This window comes from Periplaneta americana, chromosome 12 (assembly GCF_040183065.1).
Source record: "Periplaneta americana isolate PAMFEO1 chromosome 12, P.americana_PAMFEO1_priV1, whole genome shotgun sequence".
NCBI classification, from domain to species: domain Eukaryota; kingdom Metazoa; phylum Arthropoda; class Insecta; order Blattodea; family Blattidae; genus Periplaneta; species Periplaneta americana.
Window position 1 is genome coordinate 111,915,007 of NC_091128.1, and position 23,407 is coordinate 111,938,413.

The window sequence follows — 23,407 nt, forward strand, 5'->3', positions numbered from 1 at the left end:
CATATATCAGTTAAAAAATTACGTTGAGAGATTGACGAACGGGGATCATGTACGGAGATCATTAGCGGGAGGAAATGTGAGTCCATTTGAGCTGATTAAAATGATGGGAATTTTTTGTTATAGAATTATTTCGGTTATAAGGAAAATTGCAGAGAGTCCAATTGTGATTTCTTCGACTTACCTCGCTATAACCAATTTTTTATTCTACCCGCGCTAAGTACCCTTACAGTTGACACAGAGATATCATCGATTACGACAACCAACTATGAAGGATGTACAGCTGTCAAAAGAAAAAGTGGCCGCTCTACTGAAACAAAGTTCCCTTCGGGTATCTTCGCTACAATTCGGAGACAGGCGATGTTACATGTTGTTGGACCACGTTGCCTGATATCTACAGTTATAATTGAAGTATTCTGTGTGTTATCGATAGCATGATGGTGGCGTTCAGGCCTCTTATTCATGAGGTCCTGCGTTCGACTACAACCACGTGCTTTTTATGTTCTTTTTTGTTCTGTTTTTGAGAGAGACAAAGTAGACATAATGGCTCCTTTCTCTTTTATAATTATTTTAGTAATTAACATCAGGTTCATTAATATATTATGCCATGCCTTTACCGTTAAGATATTGTGGCTGCAAATGGAAAGAAAATAGATTTTATTCTCAATAAAAATATCTTTCGTGGCATAAACAAAACAAATTTACTGGCGTCGGCCTTAAAACATTCAAACAATTAAGCGTTCAAAAAACAAAACAAAAAGCCACAATTCAATATTTAGTCTATCTTCCTCTTATCTCGATCATCTTGCAGTCGAGTGGGCATGGAATTGACTAGTCTTTGCAAATAGCGACTGTTTTTAGACACGATATTCCAGACATCCTGAACATACATAAGTGTTCTGTCCATGGGCAGGTCTTTCATTGCAAACCCAGCAATCTCCAATCTTTCCTATTTTCTGCCTTCCTCTTAGTCTCCGCATATGATCCACATATCCTAATGTCGTCTATTATTCTTTTCAACCAGAGACCCAACCAATTACTTTTTATCTTTGTAATCAGTTTCAGCATCATTCTTTATTCACTCATTTTTTCAAACACAATTTTATTTCTTATTCTATCTGTCCACTTCACACGCACCGTTCTTCTCCACATACACATTTCAAATGCTTCAATTCGTTTCTCTTCATTTCGTCGTAATGTCCATGTTCCTTCCCCATACAATGCCACACTCCACACAAAGCACTTCACTAGTCTCTTCCTTAGTTCTTTTTCCAGAGATCCGCAGAAGATCCTTCTTCTTCTATTAAAAGCTTCCTTTGTTCATGTTTGCAGTTTTTCTTGGGAAGGATAGGCCTAAATGCGGTAACATCCCGTTGCTTTCCGCACACCACTATCTCTTTCGCATCTTATTAAATTCCAGGGGGCCCAAGCGTGGAGATGAGGAGAGTGGATTTTACTAATTGGGCCCTCCGGACTTCACCGAAAGTCACGGCAAGGGTTAAATATTAATTCTATCAGGATGTTTGACCCTATCAGAGATCGGGAAATCTCAATTAGCCTTTGCCCCCCGCATCCTGGACTAGCTTCTACGAATCATCAGAAAATCTTAGAGTGTGATTGGGCCAATTTTTCCGAAAATGTTTCCACACTTTTGCCCTCGTAGCTCAGCGGACGAACGTCGGAATTTAGATGTCAACGTCTCAGGTTCAATTCCTCGTTACTCCTTTTCATTTTATTGTGGTTCAAGATAGTATAATGTAATAATACAAAAAGAAAAACTAATACCAGTATTATGCAACTGGATTTTTCCAAACCTAATATTAAATTTATGTTATTTATATCGCTAAAGAACGATTACAATATAAATAACTTGAATATTATTTATACAGTATCACTAAAGAACGATAACACAATATAAATTATAATTATCGGTTTGTTTAATTAATATAAGATATTATATAATACGTATTTAATTATCTAAATAAAATAACCTATTTTACAAAGAAAGATGTTTATTTGTGTTATAATAATTACTTACATAAAATACAGATTATTTATATTGCGAAAGAACAATAACAATATAAATAACTTGAATATTATTTTATATTGCTAATGAAGGAAAACAATATAAATGATAACTTGAATATTATTTATATAGCTAAAGAACGATAACAATATAAAAAACCGTGAATATTATTCATATCGGAATTTCACAGATTTATTACAGATGTATTTAAGAAATTGTAGAAGAATAGTAATTAGTAACAGTGTCCTATTTATTCTTCTTGGAGCCAAATTTGTAACTTTTAAAAGTGTGGTTACTATGTTGAAGTGTATGTGTTGCAACGGCTGCTCGATTTGTTATGTATGTGAGTCAGTTATGGGATGCTTGATGTCGTAGCAATGTTTGATTATAGTTTGATTGTGTCTGTGTGACTATTGTGTATTCATTTATGATGTATGGTACGGAAAGCTGCATATTTGTGTTATAGAAGTGTTACGTATGTGTGTTGTTAATGTTTTTGTATGTTTCAAATTGATAACTGATATTTGTTTTGCAATCGCAATGCCTAATTTACGGATTGTTTATGTTTTGTTTACATCGCGTAAGCTAATTTAATTTTCTTTTCTATTTCTCTTTATGCTTATCTTTTTTGTGTATAAAACTATAGCCCTAACATACATATGTAAAATAGGACTAACCCTCATTGGAGATACTGTAGCTACAATAGTAATAATTATTATTCATATCGTTATAAAACGATAACAGAATACAAATAATGACTTGAATTTTATTCATATCTCTAAAGAATGATAACAAAATATAAATAACGTGATATCCATAAAGAACGATAACTGGATATAAATGATAATTTGAATATCATTTACATCGCTAAAGAACGATTAAAAAATAAAATGAAAACTTGAAGAAGGCCCGAACCCAGAACCTTTGAATCATTAAACAAGCACTCTACCGCTGGTCTGCGAGGAGCAGATATGGAACACTTTCATAGTTCGGGAACTGCTTGTACAAGCACATGCATCGTGTAACATCGCCGCGACCCGAAGTGGGTTTTGAAAATATTCGCTGTTCACGAGTGCGGCCACTTTTTTTTTGACAGCTGTACGTTATGTCCGTCATGTAGAACCGACTACAAGCAATGCACTTAACAAAAGACGTCCATAGTAAGGTGACTAATGTTTTAATATCGTGTGATATTCACAGTTAAATCATTCTCAAAAAGCAATTATATATTTTAGCATAACTTGCATTTCGTCATATATATAATTAGTTAGAATGTAATATTTTATCAGAAAACAACCCAGGTTTCAAATATCATATTTCAAAATGTTATGTTTTATTTAACGACGCTCGCAACTGCAGAGGTTATATCAGCGTCGCCCGATGTGCCGGAATTTTGTCCCGCAGGAGTTCTTTTACATGCCAGTAAATCTACTGACATGAGCCTGTCGCATTTAAGCACACTTAAATGCCATCGACCTGGCCTGGGATCGAACCCGCAACCTTGGGAATAGAAGGCCAGCGCTATACCAACTCGCCAACCAGGTCGACTATCATATTTCAGAACTGTACGGAATGAAGGAGAAAATAAACTGGCCACTTTACCCTATTATCACCTGGCTTAGTTGCCTTATAATTGGTGCCTTGTTATCACTTATGAGGTTTAGACTAGTGTCGTGCATTGCAGGCGCAATGTTCGGTTCAATTTTGTCGAGTATGTCGAAATTCGATATTCACCGATGATCGCTCTGCAGAAGGAGGTCTTTTGTGTGTGTTTCATCTTGTTAGAAAAGTATTCGCTGTCCTCCACTCCCACCCTTAGTGTCTTAACCGCTTAAGGATTTTAACACAGATCTTGCGATTAATGTTTCATATGAATTAAGACGAAGTTTTTTAATGTCTTGGTTGTCTGTCTCATATTGAGACATTGCAGGACACTAGTTCAGACCTTTCTTTGGACAGTTGACTAAACAAGAAGTAGAAACTAGGATCTTCAAGGAAGAATGCGAGTTGATTCCCACACCTTCTTCTCTACAGTTACATCAGGAAATTGACAAAATAGACACTGATAATATTTATAAAATCTGGCGTAAGGGACACTACAGATAATTGTGGGATATTGATATTTTTAAGGAATAATAAATGATAAGATGTGGTTTTATTTCAATGTATTTATTCACTGTTCTTATTTCAACTGGCATTGTTGTGGCAACACTTAGGTACCTGCAACAAAATAGAAATAGTATCCAATTGGTGCAAGAAACATTCAAGCTGATACAGTAAAGGTTTGCAATCTTGAACGGGAAATAGGAGATGCTCTACAGAAAATTTTAGATAGCGAAGTCAGAGTAAAGAAATGTCAGCATAATCATGACTAACACTATCATTTGCTGTTTTCCATATTTTATAAATGTATTTACACTTATTATTAACATTTATGTACAATTATTTATGTTTATTATTTACATTTTAAAATTATTTTCATATAATTTACAAATTTGAGTTAACAACGTACTGTATGTACCGTGGTAACTTTTCGAATATTGGTACGAAATGATCTGTCGTTGACTCATATAATGTTTTGTAATCTGACAATGTAAATACGATAGACAGAACAACCTTGTGGACAATAGGCCAATAAAGAAAACATGACGGATTGCTTAATGCAAATAGTTATTACTTGCTTATTTACAAATGGCTTTTAAGAAACCCGAAAGGTTCATTATCGCCCTCACATAAGTCCGCCATTGGTCCCTATCCTGTGCAAGATTAATCCAGTCTCTATCATCAATTCATCATAATCCATCTCCCTCAATTCCATTTTAATATTATCCTCCCATCTACGTCTCGGCCTCCCCAAAAGTCTTTCCCCTCCGGCCTCCCAACTAACACTCTCTAAGCATTTCTGGATTCGCCCATACGTGTCACATGCTCTGCCCATCTCAAACGTCTGAATCTAATGTTCCTTGGAAATAGTTATTATAAATATTAAACTCAAATAGTAAATTTAAGTAATTAATATTAGTACTAGACGCTAGTGGATGTAATCTCTTGCAACTGTTGAGAGGAATAAAATGATACATTGTTAACTTGATTTATAAATTATATCAAATTAATTTCAAATACTTAAGTGAAAGCAAATAATAAGTGTAAAGAAATATAAATAATTATTGCAAGTAAGAGCAAATTTAAATAATAAATGTAGATAATATGCAAGACAGTAAGTGATAGTGATGGACATATTTAAGCACAAAACTCTTTAATCTGACTTGTAAGACCCAAATTCCTTATCTCAAAATGTTCTGTAGAGCATTCCCTATTTGTTGTTTAAATTTTGCACACTTTTACTGACTAACCTTGTATACCGGAGTTCAGCAAATAATATTAAAATGCAGGGAATATGAAGTAGTCAGTTACGCATTATGGTATGAAATGCAAATAGGCTAGATTAAAAGTAAATACTGATTAAACAGTTAAAAATTTATGTTTTGAGAGGACGCCAGACAGCAAAAAGTCGACGAGATGCGTGTTGCCGATCGGAATGACCACATCTAATTTGCATCCACGTGAAATTAGAGGAAATGAACGTATATCGTTTTGGTAATATTGAACGCAGGGGAAAATTAAGAGATAAGAATAGAAAGCATCAAAACATGTTGCAAAGGAAGCGGAAAATGATGTCGAAGTGGCTTTTCGTGGAAAATGTTCATTGTTACAGTTTAAATCGATTTTAATATATGAGATATGATATGATATAGTCTATGTCAGGCCTGCAGAAGGTTTGCGCTCTCCGAGCCGGCTCACAGCTCATGAGCGGAAAGCAGATATTAGCTGCGCTCTGTATAAGAGTGGACTGGAAGAAGGGGTGGATCTCGTACAAAATGTACAAAAAAAGAAGTACTATTACGAGTGCTTATGAAATGAATTCCCGTTCAGTGTTTGCAAAACTATCTTGGACTATTATTAATTAATAAAGAAATATTTATTTTACAGAAATAATAGAAATTCTATAGCTATTTAAATGTACAATATCATTTTGTTATATTTTTTATTTATCAGTACATCAAAACCGGGTTTTATGCTGTTGGCAGCTGAAAGGAACAGTAGCCTACTGATCGCAATGAAACATCAGTTACAGATGTTCGATGTTTGCCATTATTAAAGTTGAATATAGAAAACAGTTGCTCACAAATATAAATGTTGAGCCAAACGTAACAATCTTTTTCACAGCCAGCCTGTGTAGTCGTGGATATTATTGCTAATGTTTAGTCTTGTAAAACTCAACCAGGCTAGTAGTATTATTCAAACGATCTTTAGCCTTTAGGTCACATTGAAGATCAATAAGTTCGAACTATAAATCGGTAAATGTTAAATGTTATGTTCCGTCTTTTAGATTCCTCCATACTGTACTGTAGCAGTAGGTAAGCAATGTAAAACAGTTACTGAGAATAGGCCTACACAATGCACTCAACTAGATAACTGAGTGGTCGTTTCCCTCTCCTCTACCCCTAGGCAAGTCTATGACATTCTGACGTATCTTCCTCTCCGTTTCGGCGAGCGGTAAATACAGCTCTCCCGCTCCGAAGGACGCGCGCGCTCGTTGAGCTCTGTTTGTGCAGGCCTGGTCTGTGATATATATGATATATGATATGATATGATATGATATATGATATGATATGATATGATATATGATATGATATGATATTATATGATATATGATATTATATGATATATGATATGTGATATATGATATGATAGGATATGATATACGATATGATATGATATGAGACAAAGAGAAAGGCAGAAAATAGGAAAGATTGGATAAAGCTGGGTTTGCAGTGAAAGACCTGCCCTTGGGTAGAACGAAGAATGAATGAATTAATTAATGAATGAGAGAAATGAATATATGATATGATATGATATGATATGATATATGATATGATATGATATGATATGATATGATATGATATGATATGATATGATATGATATGATATGATATATTCCGTGGCAACAATTACATCCATGTAATGTGGAACTCACAATTTTGTAACCGGTGTCACAAATATACCTTTTTTTGTAGACTCTCTTGTAATTTAGATTTATATATCATACTTACATTCTCTCATTATTATATCTTTTTCTTTCCCTAACACCCATTTACTATTTATTATAGTCTCTCGCTTCTGTTTCTAACTAAATTTTTCCATACTCCCACCTATAAGCCTAATTCAGTTCATTCAAAATTGATACATTTACAATTCCTTTCTTGATTTCCAGTTTACTTATATCGAACACTCACTGATTCTAATACTACTTGTTACTAATCCTCACTACACTATTATCCAATAGGGTCGTTATGTCTGTTTCTTGTGTACATTCCATTTTCTGAATTCACTTAGGCCTCTTTTCTCCATCATAAGCTTCGGTATCCTAGCTAGCCTCCCCCACTATAGGCCTACTCCTCGCCTATTTTCATTATCTCTATCGTTTCACTTAACATTCTACTACACTCCCCTAATTTATTATTTATTATACTTACAAAATCATCTATATCCTTAACCGTCGTTGGACCAGAATCGTCCACTTCACCCATTCCTGTTATAAACTAGTCTTCTTCTTTCTTTCCATCACTTCTCCTCCTTTCTGCCCTTGCACTCACAGAAACACTTTCATCTCCTCTCTCGGCACTGACCTTCCTTCCCCCTAAACTATTTAATTCACTTTCCGAATCACTTTAATATATATGATAAATTTCGTGTGAATAATTACATTTTCGAAACTTGAAATGGAACAAAAAACAGGGAATAAACATCAATGGCAGAAGGCTAACAAATCTACGCTTCGCAGATGACATCATTCTATTCGCCAGATCAGCGCAAGCACTTCAAGAGATAGTAAACAAGCTAAACACCCAGAAAGGCCATAGGTCTGATTATGAACAGCGACAAAACGAAAATAATGACCAGTGGACAACAAACTTCAGTACAACTGGACGACACAGAACTACAATACGTCTCTGAATACAAGTACTTACGTCAACATGTAGCCTTCAAGCAGAACACCGACATAGAGATAAAAAGAAGAACATCGACTTGGAAGGTGTTCTGGTGTTCAAAATTCATAATGTTGGAAACAGTTACCGGTTGTTCTGTATGATTGTGAAACTTGGACTCTCACTTTGAGCGAGGAACAGAGATTGTTTGAGAATAGAGTTCTCAGGAAAATATTTGGGGCTTAAAGGGATGAAGTTACAGGAGACTGGAGAAAGTTACACAACACGTAACTGCACGTATTGTATTTTTCACCTGACATAATTAGGAACATTAAATCCAGACGTTTGAGATAGACAGGGCATGTAGCATGTATGGGCGAATTCAGAAATGCGTATATAGAGTGTTAGTTGGGAGGCCGGAGGGAAAAAGACCTTTGGGTAGGCCGAGACGTAGATGGAAGGATAATAATAAAATGTATTTGAGGGAGATGGGATATGATGATAGAGACTGGATTATTCTTGCACAGGAGAGGGACCGATGGGCTAATGTGAGGGCGGCAATGAACCTGCGGATTCCTTAAAAGCCATTTGTAAGTAAGTATTGTTGGACAAAGCAATCAACCACAAACTAAGGTTTGAGACTCTAGAGACCTGCATCCTATTAGTAATCCTAGATCAGTGTCAGACAAAGGCCCTGTCTACGAAGCAATATGCAGCGATCCAAACTTGCCAGAGAAAGATGCAGAGAAAAATATTAGGAGTCACGCGAAAAGACAAGCACCCTAACGACAGTCTACAAAAACTGCCCAACACATCCGATGCAGCAGAACGTGCCATGATGTCGAAGTGGACGTGGGGGTTGGGCACGTGACGAGAATGAAGCACTCAAGATGGATGCACGCGATCACCATGTGGGACCCATACATCGGAAGAAGGAACCAGGGAAGACCACGATCCAGATGGGCGGATATGTTTGTGAAGACGACGGGCAAACAGTGGTCAAGAAAAGCAAGGGACAGATCTGAGTGGAAAGAACTAGGACTAATACGAACTAGAAATAGTTAAGTGTGTTAGTGTATAGTGTTAATAGGTTACAATGACGACTCGTGCTAGATATTAGGTATACATTAGTTTTAAAGGTATACAGATCGACAAAGTAAAATATCGCCTGGAATGGCTCACTAAGCGAGTAAAAACGAGCCACCCCTTTTATAGAAGGCCTTTGCCCTTCACGGGACATAATGGCTAAATTCATTCATTCATTCAATTACATTCGTGTAATGTGGACCTGATAATTTTGTATAAGGTGCCGCAATTACATTCATTACAGACACATTTTCATTTATTGCTATTTTTATTTAAGTTCTCTCTTTTTAAAAATCTATCCTTTCCCTCCTTGACTTCTCATAGAATTTTTATGCATAAGCACTGCTTTAGATCAATCATGTGCAGTGCAGATTGTGCACTCGCTATTACTTTCTGTCTTGCTGCGATGCTGACACTCTACATCTATCCTCTTCTTTTCTATTCTTTTTTTATAACCTCATAGCTATAACACGATCTAGTATGTACAGTCACGAAGCTTGAGTTGTGAGGGTGCTAGGAACAATAGACTGTGCCGATACTATTTTGCATTGTCTGTAATGAGACGATATTAGCGATGCTAGTGGTTAGCAACTATCTATGGATGCATATTTACTACGTATTGAGCTTCGTGACTGTATGTACTAGACTGTGGCTATAGCCTAGCTTATTTATTTTACGATTCTTCGTACTCATTACTCTATTTTCTTCCAGTTAATTTTAACATATAATTGAAATCTAGGTATCCACTGAGCTATTCAGTTTTACTCCCAGTAGAATGTAATACTAAAGTTATTATTAAGGAATTTCCAAATATTTGTTATATTCACAATCACAGTTCGTACGAAAGTGCTTATTTCTAATCACAAATAAATAATGAGGCATGGATTATAGGCCTACCTATTGGCCACGAAACGCTCCTAATAACACTAACGAGGACTTGGTTCAGGTTCAGGGTCATCATCACCATCCGGTCTTGCTGCCACCATGACACTCTGCAACAAATAGCAGCGGAACATGAATGATAAATGTTTCTTAATTATAAGGATAGAGAGTGACACATAATGTAAACAAAGTCTCATGAATATGAATTATCTCTCTCGTTATGCGGTCCACGAATTTAATAAAGGACTAGCCTAGTTCTTAGTTGTGATTAATTGTAGGCCTATTCTTATCTATATTTTGTTTTATTTAGCTGTCACTCAAAGAGTAAAAAAATGAAGTCACTCAATATTCATCCAAATAATGAGAGGAAAATTTTGTTTTTTCACAAATGAAAGCATTAGCGAAATGTAAGTTGATTAACTAAGTATAAATATGCAATTAATTAAAAAGTACATAATAAGATAAATATTAAAATATTTCAATTAATCAGTTAAATTGTAATTATATGAAGAGAATTACGGGAAATAGTACATTTAGAGAACATCTTGGGTTGAGCTTTGAAGTATGCTTTGTCGTTATGCTTTCCACGAATTTAACAAAAGTGTAGCCTAGCTCTTAGTTAATTGTAGCCCTATTCTTGTGTACATTTTATTTCATTTAGCTGTCACTCAGAGAGTAAAAAATGAAGTCACTTAATATGCACCCAAAGAATGAGAGAAAATTTTGTTTTTCACATTACAAATGGAGACATTATCAAAATTATAACATTATTGACTATACAGTTAATAAAAAAACGTACTAAGATATTATAATCAATGCAAATATAATTTTAATTACTTATTAGAATTGTAATTAGACGAAGACAATTATGGGAAGTAATGTATCTAGGGAGCCTCTTAGTTAGGGCTACAATGCTTATTTGTTATACTTATAACCAAGAATACAACGATGTAAGATCAACCAAGTTGTGTTTGTGAGAAAATAATAATAATAATAATAATAATAATAATGATAATGATTATAATAGGCTTACTACTACTACTACTACTACTCCTAATTAATTATAATGGTAATAATAGGTATAATAGGCTTACTACTACGACTACTACTACTATAATATAATAATAATTCGTGGCGCTACAGCCCGTGAAGGAACTAGACCGACCAGCCGGCTACTGGCCTCACGCTCACATGCCGAAGCAGAGGTGGACGATCATCCAACCAGAATGGAGGTATCGTGTGGTTAGCATGATGATCCCCCCAGCCGTTATAGCTGGCCTTCACAACCGGATTTCGCTGCCTATCGTACCTCCAAAAGTGCATCACGATGCTGGGTGGGCAACGGTTCCGTACAATGGCCGAAATTTCATGAGAAAATATCTTCCCCCATGAGGACTCGAACCAGCGCGCATTCCGTAACGCGGGTCCTAGACAGGATGCCTTAGACCACGACGCCACGGCACTGGACACTACTACTACTACTACTACTACTACTACTACTACTACTACTACTACTACTACTACTACTACTACTACTACTACTACCACCACTGATAATATAATAATAATAATAATAATAATAATAATAATAGGCCTAATAATAAATAGTACTAGCAGGCATAATAGGCTTACTACTGATGATGATGATGATGATAATAATAATAATAATAATAATAGTAATAATAATAATAATAATAATAATAATAATAATAATAAAGGTAATGGTATTGGTGATAGTGGGCTAATAGTAATAATAATAATAATGATATGGAAATTGGCTCGCGTATACAAAGTGTTCTCCAAATATAATTTATTTACAATTGATTTTGAATATTTGAAGAACAGATAATCTTAATAAATACCAAGAAGGGATTGTCTTTTCTGGCTTTTATAATAGCACTAGTTTAACTGCTTTCCAATGCAAATTCCTAAATTTCACTGATACTGAAACCCGGAACGCCTGCGTGATAGCCGGTACGTCTAAATCAGTCTGTCACAAAGAGTCAGAATTTATAGTTACATGGGAACTGGAACTGGAATATTTGTACAGTAATGCCAGAATTAGCATTAAGGTTTGATATGCTATATCACAACATAAGGCGCCTCTCAGATATTTCAGTTTTATAACTTTCAGAAAGCTTTAGGTGCAGAAAATAAACTATTTCCAAAGTGGCGGAGACTTTGATCTTACCTGCATGGCGAGGATAGTTGCAGCAAGGGCAAACACCAAGAGTGTACGAATCATTTTGTAGGAGAGCCTAGAATTGAAAGTGATTGTTTAGGGTCACATATTTCTCATATTTTTTCAACCAGGAAAGTAATGAAGGTAAATGGATAGTGTTTTACAGAACGGAAACTGTGGTAATATGCTACAAATGCAAGCAAAGATAGTTACAATTAAAATTCTACAAAATATAACTTTTAACGGTCAATTTTGACTGCCGAGTATTTTAAGTTGGTGGACCAGCTGATCTCGGACTGGAAGTTTCCGAGCTCAGTTCCATGTGGTGGCGGGAATTTTCTAGTTGACATTCCTTCAGAACAGAACCGAAATCTAAGAAACGTCGTGTCGAATTAAGTACCTTGTGTTTCTTGGGGGTTGAAATGCGGTTGGAGCGCGGTACCTAACACGCTATGTCATTTAATGCTGACGTCATGAAAGCATGGGATTTACCTTCATGTGCTCTACATTTTCACGACCTCTGAAAGAGATACCTTCAACTTGTTACCTTTATATTATCGTATAATGAAATGACCTTACAAACGAAACAACTCCTGCAAAGGAAAGTATTTTTAAATAACATATGGAATTTAGGGTAATGAGTTCACAGTATAGGCCTATTGTGACCTTTGCGTCACATAATTTGTTTAGAGTGTTACAGAGTTGATTTATAGATTTTTAACACTTTTTAACATTATGCCTAACTTTGCCTTTCAAACTAATCTGTGGTTAATTTAAGAATGAAATTGTGTATGCTAAACTGACGCACATGGCGTAGGATTTAATTTTCACCATTCTGCCTCTACAGTGACGTAATAGTCTGTTATGAATAAATTTCAGGCTGGAATTACATGCGATTTAAGAATTGTTATTTATTAAAGAAAATATTGGTCACTGTGACAAGAATAGTTACGTTATAGAAATGGGTACTAACGCTTCTTTCATTGATTTTCTTATACAGAGTGAACCGTAAGTAATGTCATTAATTTCAGGAAGTTATTCTTTGAGGTATTTGAAACAAAGGAGTTTAATGCAATTTTGCTGGCTTTTGCGTCCTTTGGCTATAAAAATTGTTTTATATTAAATATTTAATAACTTGTTTTGGAAAGGTCATCGCTTTATTTCTCAATATTCTCAGTCAATTTAAGAGAGCAGTATATTATGAGAATAAACGATTCAAAGAATTTTAGTTTTGTCCTTCAAATGTGCGGAAATTTGATCCGAACAAATGTAACTTTTCGTTTTCCAAAGGAGTTTTAACATTTGTTTGAGTCAAATTTCTGTATATTTAAAGGACAAAACAAAAATGATTTTTCCGTATGATTTTAGCACAGCTGCGAGAGAGGATCACGCATGCAGTCTCTGGTATCGACCGTGAGATGTTGGGACGTGTATGGCAGGAACTGGAGTATAGGATTGATGTTTGCCGCGTCACCGACGGTGGGCATACGGAACTCCTGCAAGGTATGTGCGAAACTTTGGTAGGCTAGATACTCTATCCTCTGATACAAATGTTTCCGTTATATCTGTCATAGTAACTGTTCTATAGGCCCCCGAAACCCCGGAAAGACTTTAGAATCGCCCTGTACTTGTGCGGAAGTAGGATGTTTATGAAACAAATATATTTTAATTTTAATTTTTTGTTTATTAATATATACGTAGCTACTAATGGCATATAGTCTACATGTTAAATGGCGAAACCTGCAATTACATACTAAAATTAGTCAGTATTTTTCATAGGGAAATTGCAGGAGTACAACAGTATGTTTTCTGATAGCAATTTATAAGCGCATTATATTTGTTAAATCGGTTTCGGATATTGAGCGGGGTTGTCATAATTCTGTTGTATGTTTTAGCCCAGATCACATATAGATTGCTCATTTCTATCTTAAAATCGGTTCACTTTGAAGAGAACAACCGCCAGGATCGTCATCCGTCCGCCCTAAACGAACACGAGATGTCAGTATAGTCGCTAATGCAATTCAAATGGGAGTTATGACGTGACTCTTTATGTAACAACTAGATGGCAGCATAGTAAACCTAACAAAAGTTGTTACCGTCAAAGCCTATAACGCCGAGCAATCTGGGTATATATGATGTAGGTTTTTAGTGATGTTATTTTGCGCGGAATTTACATGACTATATTCAGCAACAATGACTTGCACGAAGCACAGAGTTAAATGGCTAATGGAATGATAACTAAGAATTATACATTTCATATTACCTCATAAGACATTCTTGTCAGTTAAACTTTATAAAATAACATTAATCATGTTGAAATTTATTATGAAAATGGAATAGAATCTCTATGCGAGAGGTGATATTGCTTAATCCATTAAGTTAAAAAACTATTATATATATTTATAATTGAGGACATGAAATTTTGCTGAGAAAATTAAGTGTTTAAATTTGATGATGGAAAAGTTCAACAGCTTAGGAATCGCAAAGCAAGTAAAGAATATTCTCTCGAAGACAAAAATAAGTAATATATTTGAAACAAGGAAGAAATTATTGCAAAGGTAGGCTTTTAAGAATAATGGAGTAGAGGAGAATATTCTGAAACTTATTTTAACATACAAAATAAAGCTAGAAGTTAATGGAGTAGGATAGAACACAATGAAATCGAATAGAAGGGCTCTCACCTGAAGTTGCTTTGCTTCTGGTATTGATATGGTTACACAATGTGACGACGACTTATATACTTGCATGGGCCAAAAAGTCCTGTGAACAAGAACGACATATGTTAAACTGAAAGTAGAACGAATGAGTTGCTTTGCTTTTCAGAGTCCATATAAATGACATAATGTACATAGTTTCATTATTTCTCTTTGTTACATCGATGGAATGTTCGTTACTCGTATTTCCAATCTCGGCATGGAAGAGTTAGGAGACGCTTTGTCAACTAACACTTTGTCATGAAATGGTTCAGAAATAAAGTTAGGCTCTAAGTGCGATTTATGTACTAATTTAATTTAAGATTTTGATGTCCTCTTCAGTATTGGAACACCATAACTGTGTTGGGGCTTTATTTTTCAATAGTTTTTTAGTAGACTTTGCAGTTTTAAATGAAATACTGTGTATATCTTGATGAGACCAAGAAGTTTTGTCATCTGTTAGAAAACTATATTTAGACATACCGTGTTAAGGAACCCACAGACTTTGATGTTTCGTTTCTACAGTACAGAGGTGATGTGTGACAGCTACTCGCCGTCACAGCTTCAAACTGTGACAGCTCTGGAGAAATCGCTGTGATAGATAAAAGCGATTTTGTTAGAGTATGATTTTTGTGTTCGGATGATTTTTGGCGATTGTGGGGCTCTGTTTGCTGTCTTTCCAAGTCGTCTACAACCCAGTATCAATGCCATTTACTTATCTCGGAACAAACTACGAGGAATACTTCTGTTTCTCATCACGAGCTGACATGTTTATGTTTATTGCCATTTTCCAGTAAAGGAAATCATAAACAGAGTGGAAGAAGCCATCTACAAACTCCCTACCGACGCTGCAGAAGAGATTCGCAGGTACATCTGTGTGGTCCTCAAAAGGGCCGATAGAGCCAAACCTATATCGCAAGGGCAGAACATCAAGCACGATGAAAGTATTGTGGTACTGTCCTTAGCGGGAAGGCCACCTGATAGCTTATGTACTGGCCTAGACATGGTCCCACGGCACTTATTTATGTGGTAGCTATTATATTGCTCCATTTTTTTGGCATTTATTCTTCAAAACTTTCTACACCCTTAAATGGAGCAGTGAAACTCGGAGTGAGAAGATAAGTGACCAACGGGCTTAGAGCTCACATATCCAGCTTTTCTAAGTCCCTGAACTATCTTGCAAGGACGTGTTTTCGTGTATCTTTTACGCCTCACTCACTCACTCACTCACTCACTCACTCACTCACTCACTCACTCACTCACTCACTCACTCACTCACTCACTCACTCACTCACTCACTCACTCACTCACTCACTCACTCACCCGCGGCACTTCAGCCCCTGAAGAAAATGGCGGAGCTAGCCGTCGAAAGTTTGGAATTAACAATCCAACTCATCCGGCTGTGACGCGAAAATAATTATTTCATATTGCGCAATCTTTTGGAGAAAGAAGTATTTTCTGTTACTGAATAAACTATTTGTAAATTTCCTTAAAATCGATCTGAATATATTGGCGTTGCGGTTAGTTGGTGCTTTTGATAATTGGAGTAGGCCTACTACTGTAAATTAAAAGTGTGAAACAATAAGCAAGCAAAGAAAAGGCGAAGGGCGGGAAAAGTAAGAAATACGAAAAGAGGGAAAAATAAATAATGAAGAATTGAAGAAGATAGAAGAGGAGAGGAAGGTAAACTTCTTTCTTTCTTTCTTTCCTCTTTCTTTCGTTCTTTCTTTCTTTGTTTCTTTGTTTCTTTCTTTCTTTCTTTCTTTCTTTCTTTCTTTCTTTCTTTCTCTCTCTCTTTCTCATACGGCTGGACTCTTGCTTGTACTATACATACAATACATGTACTGAAGTTTAACGCACAAAGTCAGAAATTTCAACGTATTTTTTGTCAGTGAACTCTAATAGAACTTAGAAAATGTACGTTACGTATAATGTATGGTAAGATAAGAATTACCGCCGTCTAGTTCGTGGAAATTGGGCAATGGGTAGATCGCAGAGAAATTGACTTGAATGTCAACTGAGTATAGACGTAGCCAAACAGGAGGACGTCTGGCCGCGCGTATTTTCATCGAGCCCCCCACTCTTGTCCCAACCCCCCATAAGTATAGTTCGTTCCGTATCGTAAGCGACATCGCTCCTTGACCAGACTCTAGAAGCAGTACTTGCATTCAATCGAAACAAACCCCCCGACCTCCACTCCTATCACAGCTAGTGCATAACTTACGTACAGTGAAAGGGTTTCCAAACCTTTAAACTTGTAGTTAATCATTTGTTTTATCATCGAAGGTTAAACTTAATAGGCCTAAATACTGTAACTTTCATTTTTATCATTTGATATCCCACATAAATGAAGTGCATTTATACATTAGGTCCAATGCTGGACGTTAAATACAAATGGGTTTGTTTGCTCGATTAACTAAATAACAATAATGACAAACATTTCATTAATAGGCCTATGTATTAGATATTAATGTAAACATAATTATTACTCTGTAACAACATTAAAGATAGTATTAATGAAACACATAGGTAGACTATAATGTGTCTTTCCTTGTCACTTGTAAGGCTTGTTATGCATAACATTCAAAGAGCTGTATCTGCACACCCATTGAAAATTGGATATATGTTTGTATGAACATTTTTACTCAGAATATTCCATATTACTACTCCCTAAAACCTCTATAGCAACAAATGGCTTTTAAGGAAACCGGAGGTTCATTGCCGCCCTCACATAAGCTCGCCATCGGTCCCTATCCTGTGCAAGATCAATCCAGTCTCCATCATCACATCCCACCTCCCTCAAATCCATTTTAATATTATCCTCCCATCTACATATCGGCCTCCCCAAAGATCTTTTTTCCTCCGGCCTTCCAACTAACACTCTATATGTATTTCTGGATTCGCCCATACGTGCTATATGCCCTGATCATCTCAAACGTCTGGATTTAATGTTCCTAGTGATGTCAGATGAAGAATACAATGCGTGCTGTTCTGCGTTTCGTAGAGCTCGATTGCAAACTCGTGACACCTGCGCGAAAGACGAATTGGCATCCACTTACATGGACTCGCCCAAGAGTCTTGCTAGGGGAAGGGGGGTGTTTGAACAGTATGCTCTACGAGTAAGCAGTCGACCGAACACACAGAACTCCCCACTCCTAAGCTTCACAAAGAAGCTCGCGCATGTTGGTGCCACGAGTTTGCGATCGGGCTCTACTTTTCTCCATTCTCCTGTAACTTCATCCTTCTTAGCTACAAATATTTTCCTAAGAACCTTATTCTCAAACATCCTTAATCTCTGTTCCTCTCTCAAAGTGAGAGTCCAAGTTACACAACCATACAGAATAACCGGTAATATAACTTTTTTATAAATATTTTATAACTGTAATATTACCGTAAAACCTTTACAGGAAGGAAATCCTAGAGACCCTGTGAGGAGCTGATAAAACATAATTCTTCCATAAGGAAATGTAGGATCCCCTTCACTAAATGCGTAATATAAATTTTAATCATCCACTGCAGAACAGATACCGAGATGGAATTGCTTGTACACGACACGTGTGACGATGTATTTCGAAAATTCACCAAATTTGATAAATAGCCCTACTTTTTTATTCGGTTTACGTGAATCAGAGCCCATGTCCGCTATTCGAACAACAATGATTTTCAGTATACAGTAAAACCTGTATTAAACGACCACTGCTGGTTCCATGAAAAATTGGCCTTTCAGAGGCGTGGTTTCTCAATAGGGGGAGTTTTTTTACACAAATGGTTGGTTAAAATGTTTCTATGTTAATCAAATAAAACATGAGGAATATTACTACAATAAAAGCTTGAGATAAGAACTTCATTTATTATTTTACGTTATTGTTACAATTTTCCTTTGATTCATACATACTTCGCTTCACAAAATCATAAATTGAACTATGCTTAATTTTTTTTTTTTTTTTTAGTTTTCATTTCTACAACCTAATTTTCAAAACTAGGCTATCCTTTAACATGTTAAAACAGTTCATTTATATGTTCTCCATTCATACAGTCTTTCAATGGTGCCGATTGTTGAAATAGCTGAATAATACATATGGCTTCTTCTAGTGATATTCTTTCAGTTTGAAATTCTCTCTTGACTTAACCTCGTTATCTGTGGGTTGATCACCGGATTTTTCTAATAGGTAGGAGGAAGAAAAAATAAATTATTGTACTGTAATTAACAAGTAACGATTTGATTTTTTCTGTACAAAATGATAAGTAAAACTGTCATACGGAATGAGAAATCTTACCTTTCAAGAAACTATTAAACATCAGTGCAAATAACCTTTTTTGTCATACCTCTGAAGCCGTTTGCAAACGGTCATTGTAACTTTTCCCTTGGGATTAAGGAGAGAAATGGGCATTCAACGTGAATACGGTACCACTTAACAACTTTGTCAAACATTATTTTAACTTCTAGTACTGTAACGAATTTCTTGGAATTTATTTAAGCTACAGTAATTTAATAAAATACTGAATTGTAAATTTTTAAAATACAGTATGGTTTTTTGAAAGGGGTAAAAATAAGAAAATGGCTATTTAATCACTGGTTGGTGGTTGGGGAGAGAGGTGGTCTCTTAAAAGGAGTGTGATTTGCATTTTTTTTGTGGATGTTTAATTCGGTTCTTTAAAAAATCGGTCTTTAGGAAGAGTGGTTTCTCAATAGGGGTGGTATTTCAGACAGGTTTTACTGTATTAAGTATATATTATCTTCGAATTCTGAATTCAATAAAATGCTTTTCTACTGTTTAGTACTTGTAGCTCCGTAAAATATTTGTGAGTGAACAGATATGAATTTTATCAGGAAAATAAGTTACTTGTAAATATTTTGTTTCGGACATACACGGTTTTTCTACTCGTTCATGAGACATAATACGCAGTAGTGACGTCATCACATTGTTCTATTGTTTTCTGCTTATTTGTATATTTCGTGCTTATGTTGATAGTAATATCGCATAGCCAAGGTCCGTCTCGATATTGTTGTAATTGTTTAATTATTTATTTCACATTTAATACTTTCTTGGCGATACGCGAACAAACAAGTAGAGCACAATTCTGCGATAATTTTACACGAAAGTTAGGTAATTAGTAAATATTTCGAATATGGTACACGCAATGTAAAAAAACAAAAGAAAAAAAATTGCTAGCCATTTCCGTGTGTTGTACGCAACTCAATGGCGAATTCTGAGAAAATATTTAGTAAATATAGAATTTTAAAGTTTACCTAGCCTGAGAAGATCGGCAGCGTGAGTTTTTTCAACTTGGCTTCAAATTACTACCAGGAACCCAAATGTATTCAACAGAATTTGATTATTTAAGACGATTGGCTAACCATTTCAGATCGGATAGAACCAGACAAGAAATGGATTTGAAGATTTTTTATTATATTTTATAAAATGTGAATAATTAAATGTTATGGACACGTAAGACCAGGAAATTTTAAAATTAGTTCCACCTGGAAGAAATAAGAGAGGTCGATCTTAAGTTCATATTGTTACGTGCGGTTATAAGATCGATTTGAGAAAAAGGATTGGAAGAAATGGACTGATAAGACAAGGTGAATGGGGAAGAAAAATTAAACTGTCATAAACTTTGAACACAGGAAGATGTCTGTGCATCGCATTTGACCGACAAATAATCCGGATGATCTTAACCAGTAAGGATAGTTTACGTAAAAGTTAATTTTTAGTATGGTTTCACATCACATCTTATCATAATAGCTTATCCCTTTGAACTAATTAAGGATTGGTACTGTTACATTCAGCGGGAGTCTGAAAGTACCTTTTGTTAAAAATAATATTCTACTCTATCTTCTCAAAAAGGATCTCCGATCCCAGTAAGTTAAGCCATGATAGAGGGGGAATGACTTCTCAGCGGGGACAGGGGAAGGAAGGTTGTTCAGGTAGTAGCACAGTCTAGTACAGGCATGTCAATTGGTGCCCATAGGAGCAAGCGCGTGCTTTAGAGCTCAGGAGAGCCTGAGCGCTTTACAGCGGAAAGGAAAGAGACAGACGAAAGAGATAGTATATGCCGCTTGGTCGAGCTATATTCAGGGATGGCCAGCACTGATTCAATAGATAAAAGGAAGAGAACTTATTAAAACTATATCCATGTCAATTTTTAGATTTGCTTGAGAAGTATAAGTGCATTATAAGAATGTAAGTTTTAATTTTAATGCTCATTTTTCACAAGTTTGATTTATTTTATTGAAAAGAAATATTTTCTCAACTTTTCTTATAGAAAAGTGAAATTTTCAGATATAGGCCTATTTATTTAGTAGCCTTACAGAATGTTTTCGTAAATCTAATATACCGTATATACGTATTACTGAAGATAGTGTATTGAAAATTTTGGAAATATTCGCATGGAAGTTGTTTGTAAGGAAATGATTTAACAAAGCAACTACTGTTACACCATAAGCAGAAGATGCGTACCCATGTGTTGTAAAAATGTCAGCTCAATAGCTTCAGCAGATTTCGAGAAAATAATTTAATATTCTGATGATAGGAAGTTGCTCACAATTAATATCACCTTAAAAGCATAATGCGATAAGAGTTTTGTTATGTAATATTAGTTACACTTAAAACATATACAGTACCTAGGTAATTTTGCTTTGTACTGTAATATTGTTTTGATTAGTTTATTGATTACATTTGTAAGGCTAAAGATACCATCAATATCAATTCCAACTTATTATGTCATACTCAATCTGTTTCTTTGGAATATGACTTTCTTTATGAATGATGTGTTTCATTCACTTAGTATAGTATAATTGTACTACTATGGAATTTATATGAATATTCCTTCTTAACTCTTTATTATGTTATTAACATTTAAAACACAAGTACAATATTAAGAAATTGGTGTTAGTACTTTTGTTTTTCAGACAATAAATAAAATATCAAACAGAAAGAAGCCATATAAAAATAACGACATAAAAGTTCACGTTCCGTTTGAAGTTTGCGCACCACTGTTTTCTTAATCCAACAGGCTGCTTATTCATATACATAATTCTCCCTCTTTTCATACCTAGCGCTTGATGCCCGCGCACGACGTCAAGGTCAGAAAAATGCGCTTGCTTTGACATCACTGGTATTTTATATACAGTCACGAAGCTTGAGTTTATGAGGGTACTAGGAACAATAAATTGTGCGAGTACTATTTCGCATTGTCTGTAATGAGGCGATAGTAGCGATCCTAGTGGTTAGCTACTATCTATGAATGCATATTTACTACGTATTGAGCTTCGTGACTGTATATACTGGACTGTGGTAGTAGCTTGTCTAGTGAGTAATCCCTTCCTTCGCGTTGTATACTTGTCGCCGTTCCTTCCACGGACAAAGTTACCAGGCACTAACCAGTCGGCTGAAGCGCTTGCCTGCCGATACAGAGTTTCGCTCGCGCGAGTTCGATTCCCCCTTGGGCTGATTACCTGATTGGTCTTTTCCGAGGCTTTTTCCAATCGTAAGGCAAATGTCAGAAAAATCTATGGCGAATCCTCGGCCGCATCTCGCAAAATGCCATCTCTTTATCACCAATCCCATCGACGCTAAATAACCGAGTAGTTGGTACAGCGTCGTTAAAGAACCAATTAAAATGGTTTCTTAATTTAGATAATAATGCATCTTTTCTTTCTTTACCTTAGTTTACCTTTTAAGTTCATTTTTATACGACCCACGCCACACGGGTCTAATAATGCATCTGCTTAAAGTAATTAAAAAGCTTTATCAAAATAAGAAACGTAACTGTGTTAGGAAGAATGGGTGAAGAAAGAATAATGCTGAAACTGATCAGGAAGAGAAAAAGAAATTGCCTGGGTCAATTGCTAAGAAAAAAACTGTGTAGATAGGATCTACTGAAGGATGAATTGCAAGGAATTGTGAACGAAAAAAAAGTTCGGTTTAGAAGAATATATCGGATGATAGTCAATATTAAGATAAATGGATCGTGTGTGGAGAAGAAGGTAAGCGAAAGAGAGGGAAGATTGGAGAGTGCTAGGTTTGCTGTCCTTTGGCAGAAATTTTGAACGAACGAATGAATGATCATATGAACATTGCTTTTTAGGTGTACAGTTTGAGTTTAAATTTATTAAGCTACAATGGAATGTATGTTGTTATTTGCTCTTTTTTGTATTTAACTGCAATTTTTTACTGTGTTTGCATTTGTTTACGTATCATAGGTATTTCACATTATGCAGTATCCTTATTTTCTTCACTGTTACCAATATCTATTTGTTCATTTATGCAATAGTTACAAAATTATTACAAGTTGAAAGTAATAAAATAGAATATAAAATATGTATTAAAGTGTGGAATAAACTGTAGGTATTTTTCAAGCAAACACATATTTTTAGTTAGACAATAATTGTTACTTCGTATGCATAGTGAGAAAAATATCACTGTTCGTGTATGGTGAAGTGCTTCTGATATTCTGTCCAGCCTGCAAAATGTTAGGGATGGCCTCTTGAGGTTAGAAAATTCGGTCGAATGTTGATCTTGACGGATGTTCTCTGACCGGTCTAATC

The 23,407-nt window shown here is 35.5% G+C and overlaps 1 long non-coding RNA gene across 1 annotated transcript; it reads right to left on the reverse strand.

The window, feature by feature from the left end:
- Nucleotides 1-4,176: 4,176 nt before the first annotated feature.
- Nucleotides 4,177-14,876, reverse strand: LOC138710072 (uncharacterized). The gene is made up of 4 exons (XR_011335044.1): nt 14,845-14,876; nt 12,173-12,239; nt 9,997-10,091; nt 4,177-4,243 (listed from the first exon to the last, which is right to left on the reverse strand). It is a non-coding gene; the product is annotated as an uncharacterized lncRNA (long non-coding RNA).
- Between the last annotated feature and the right edge of the window lie 8,531 nt (nt 14,877-23,407).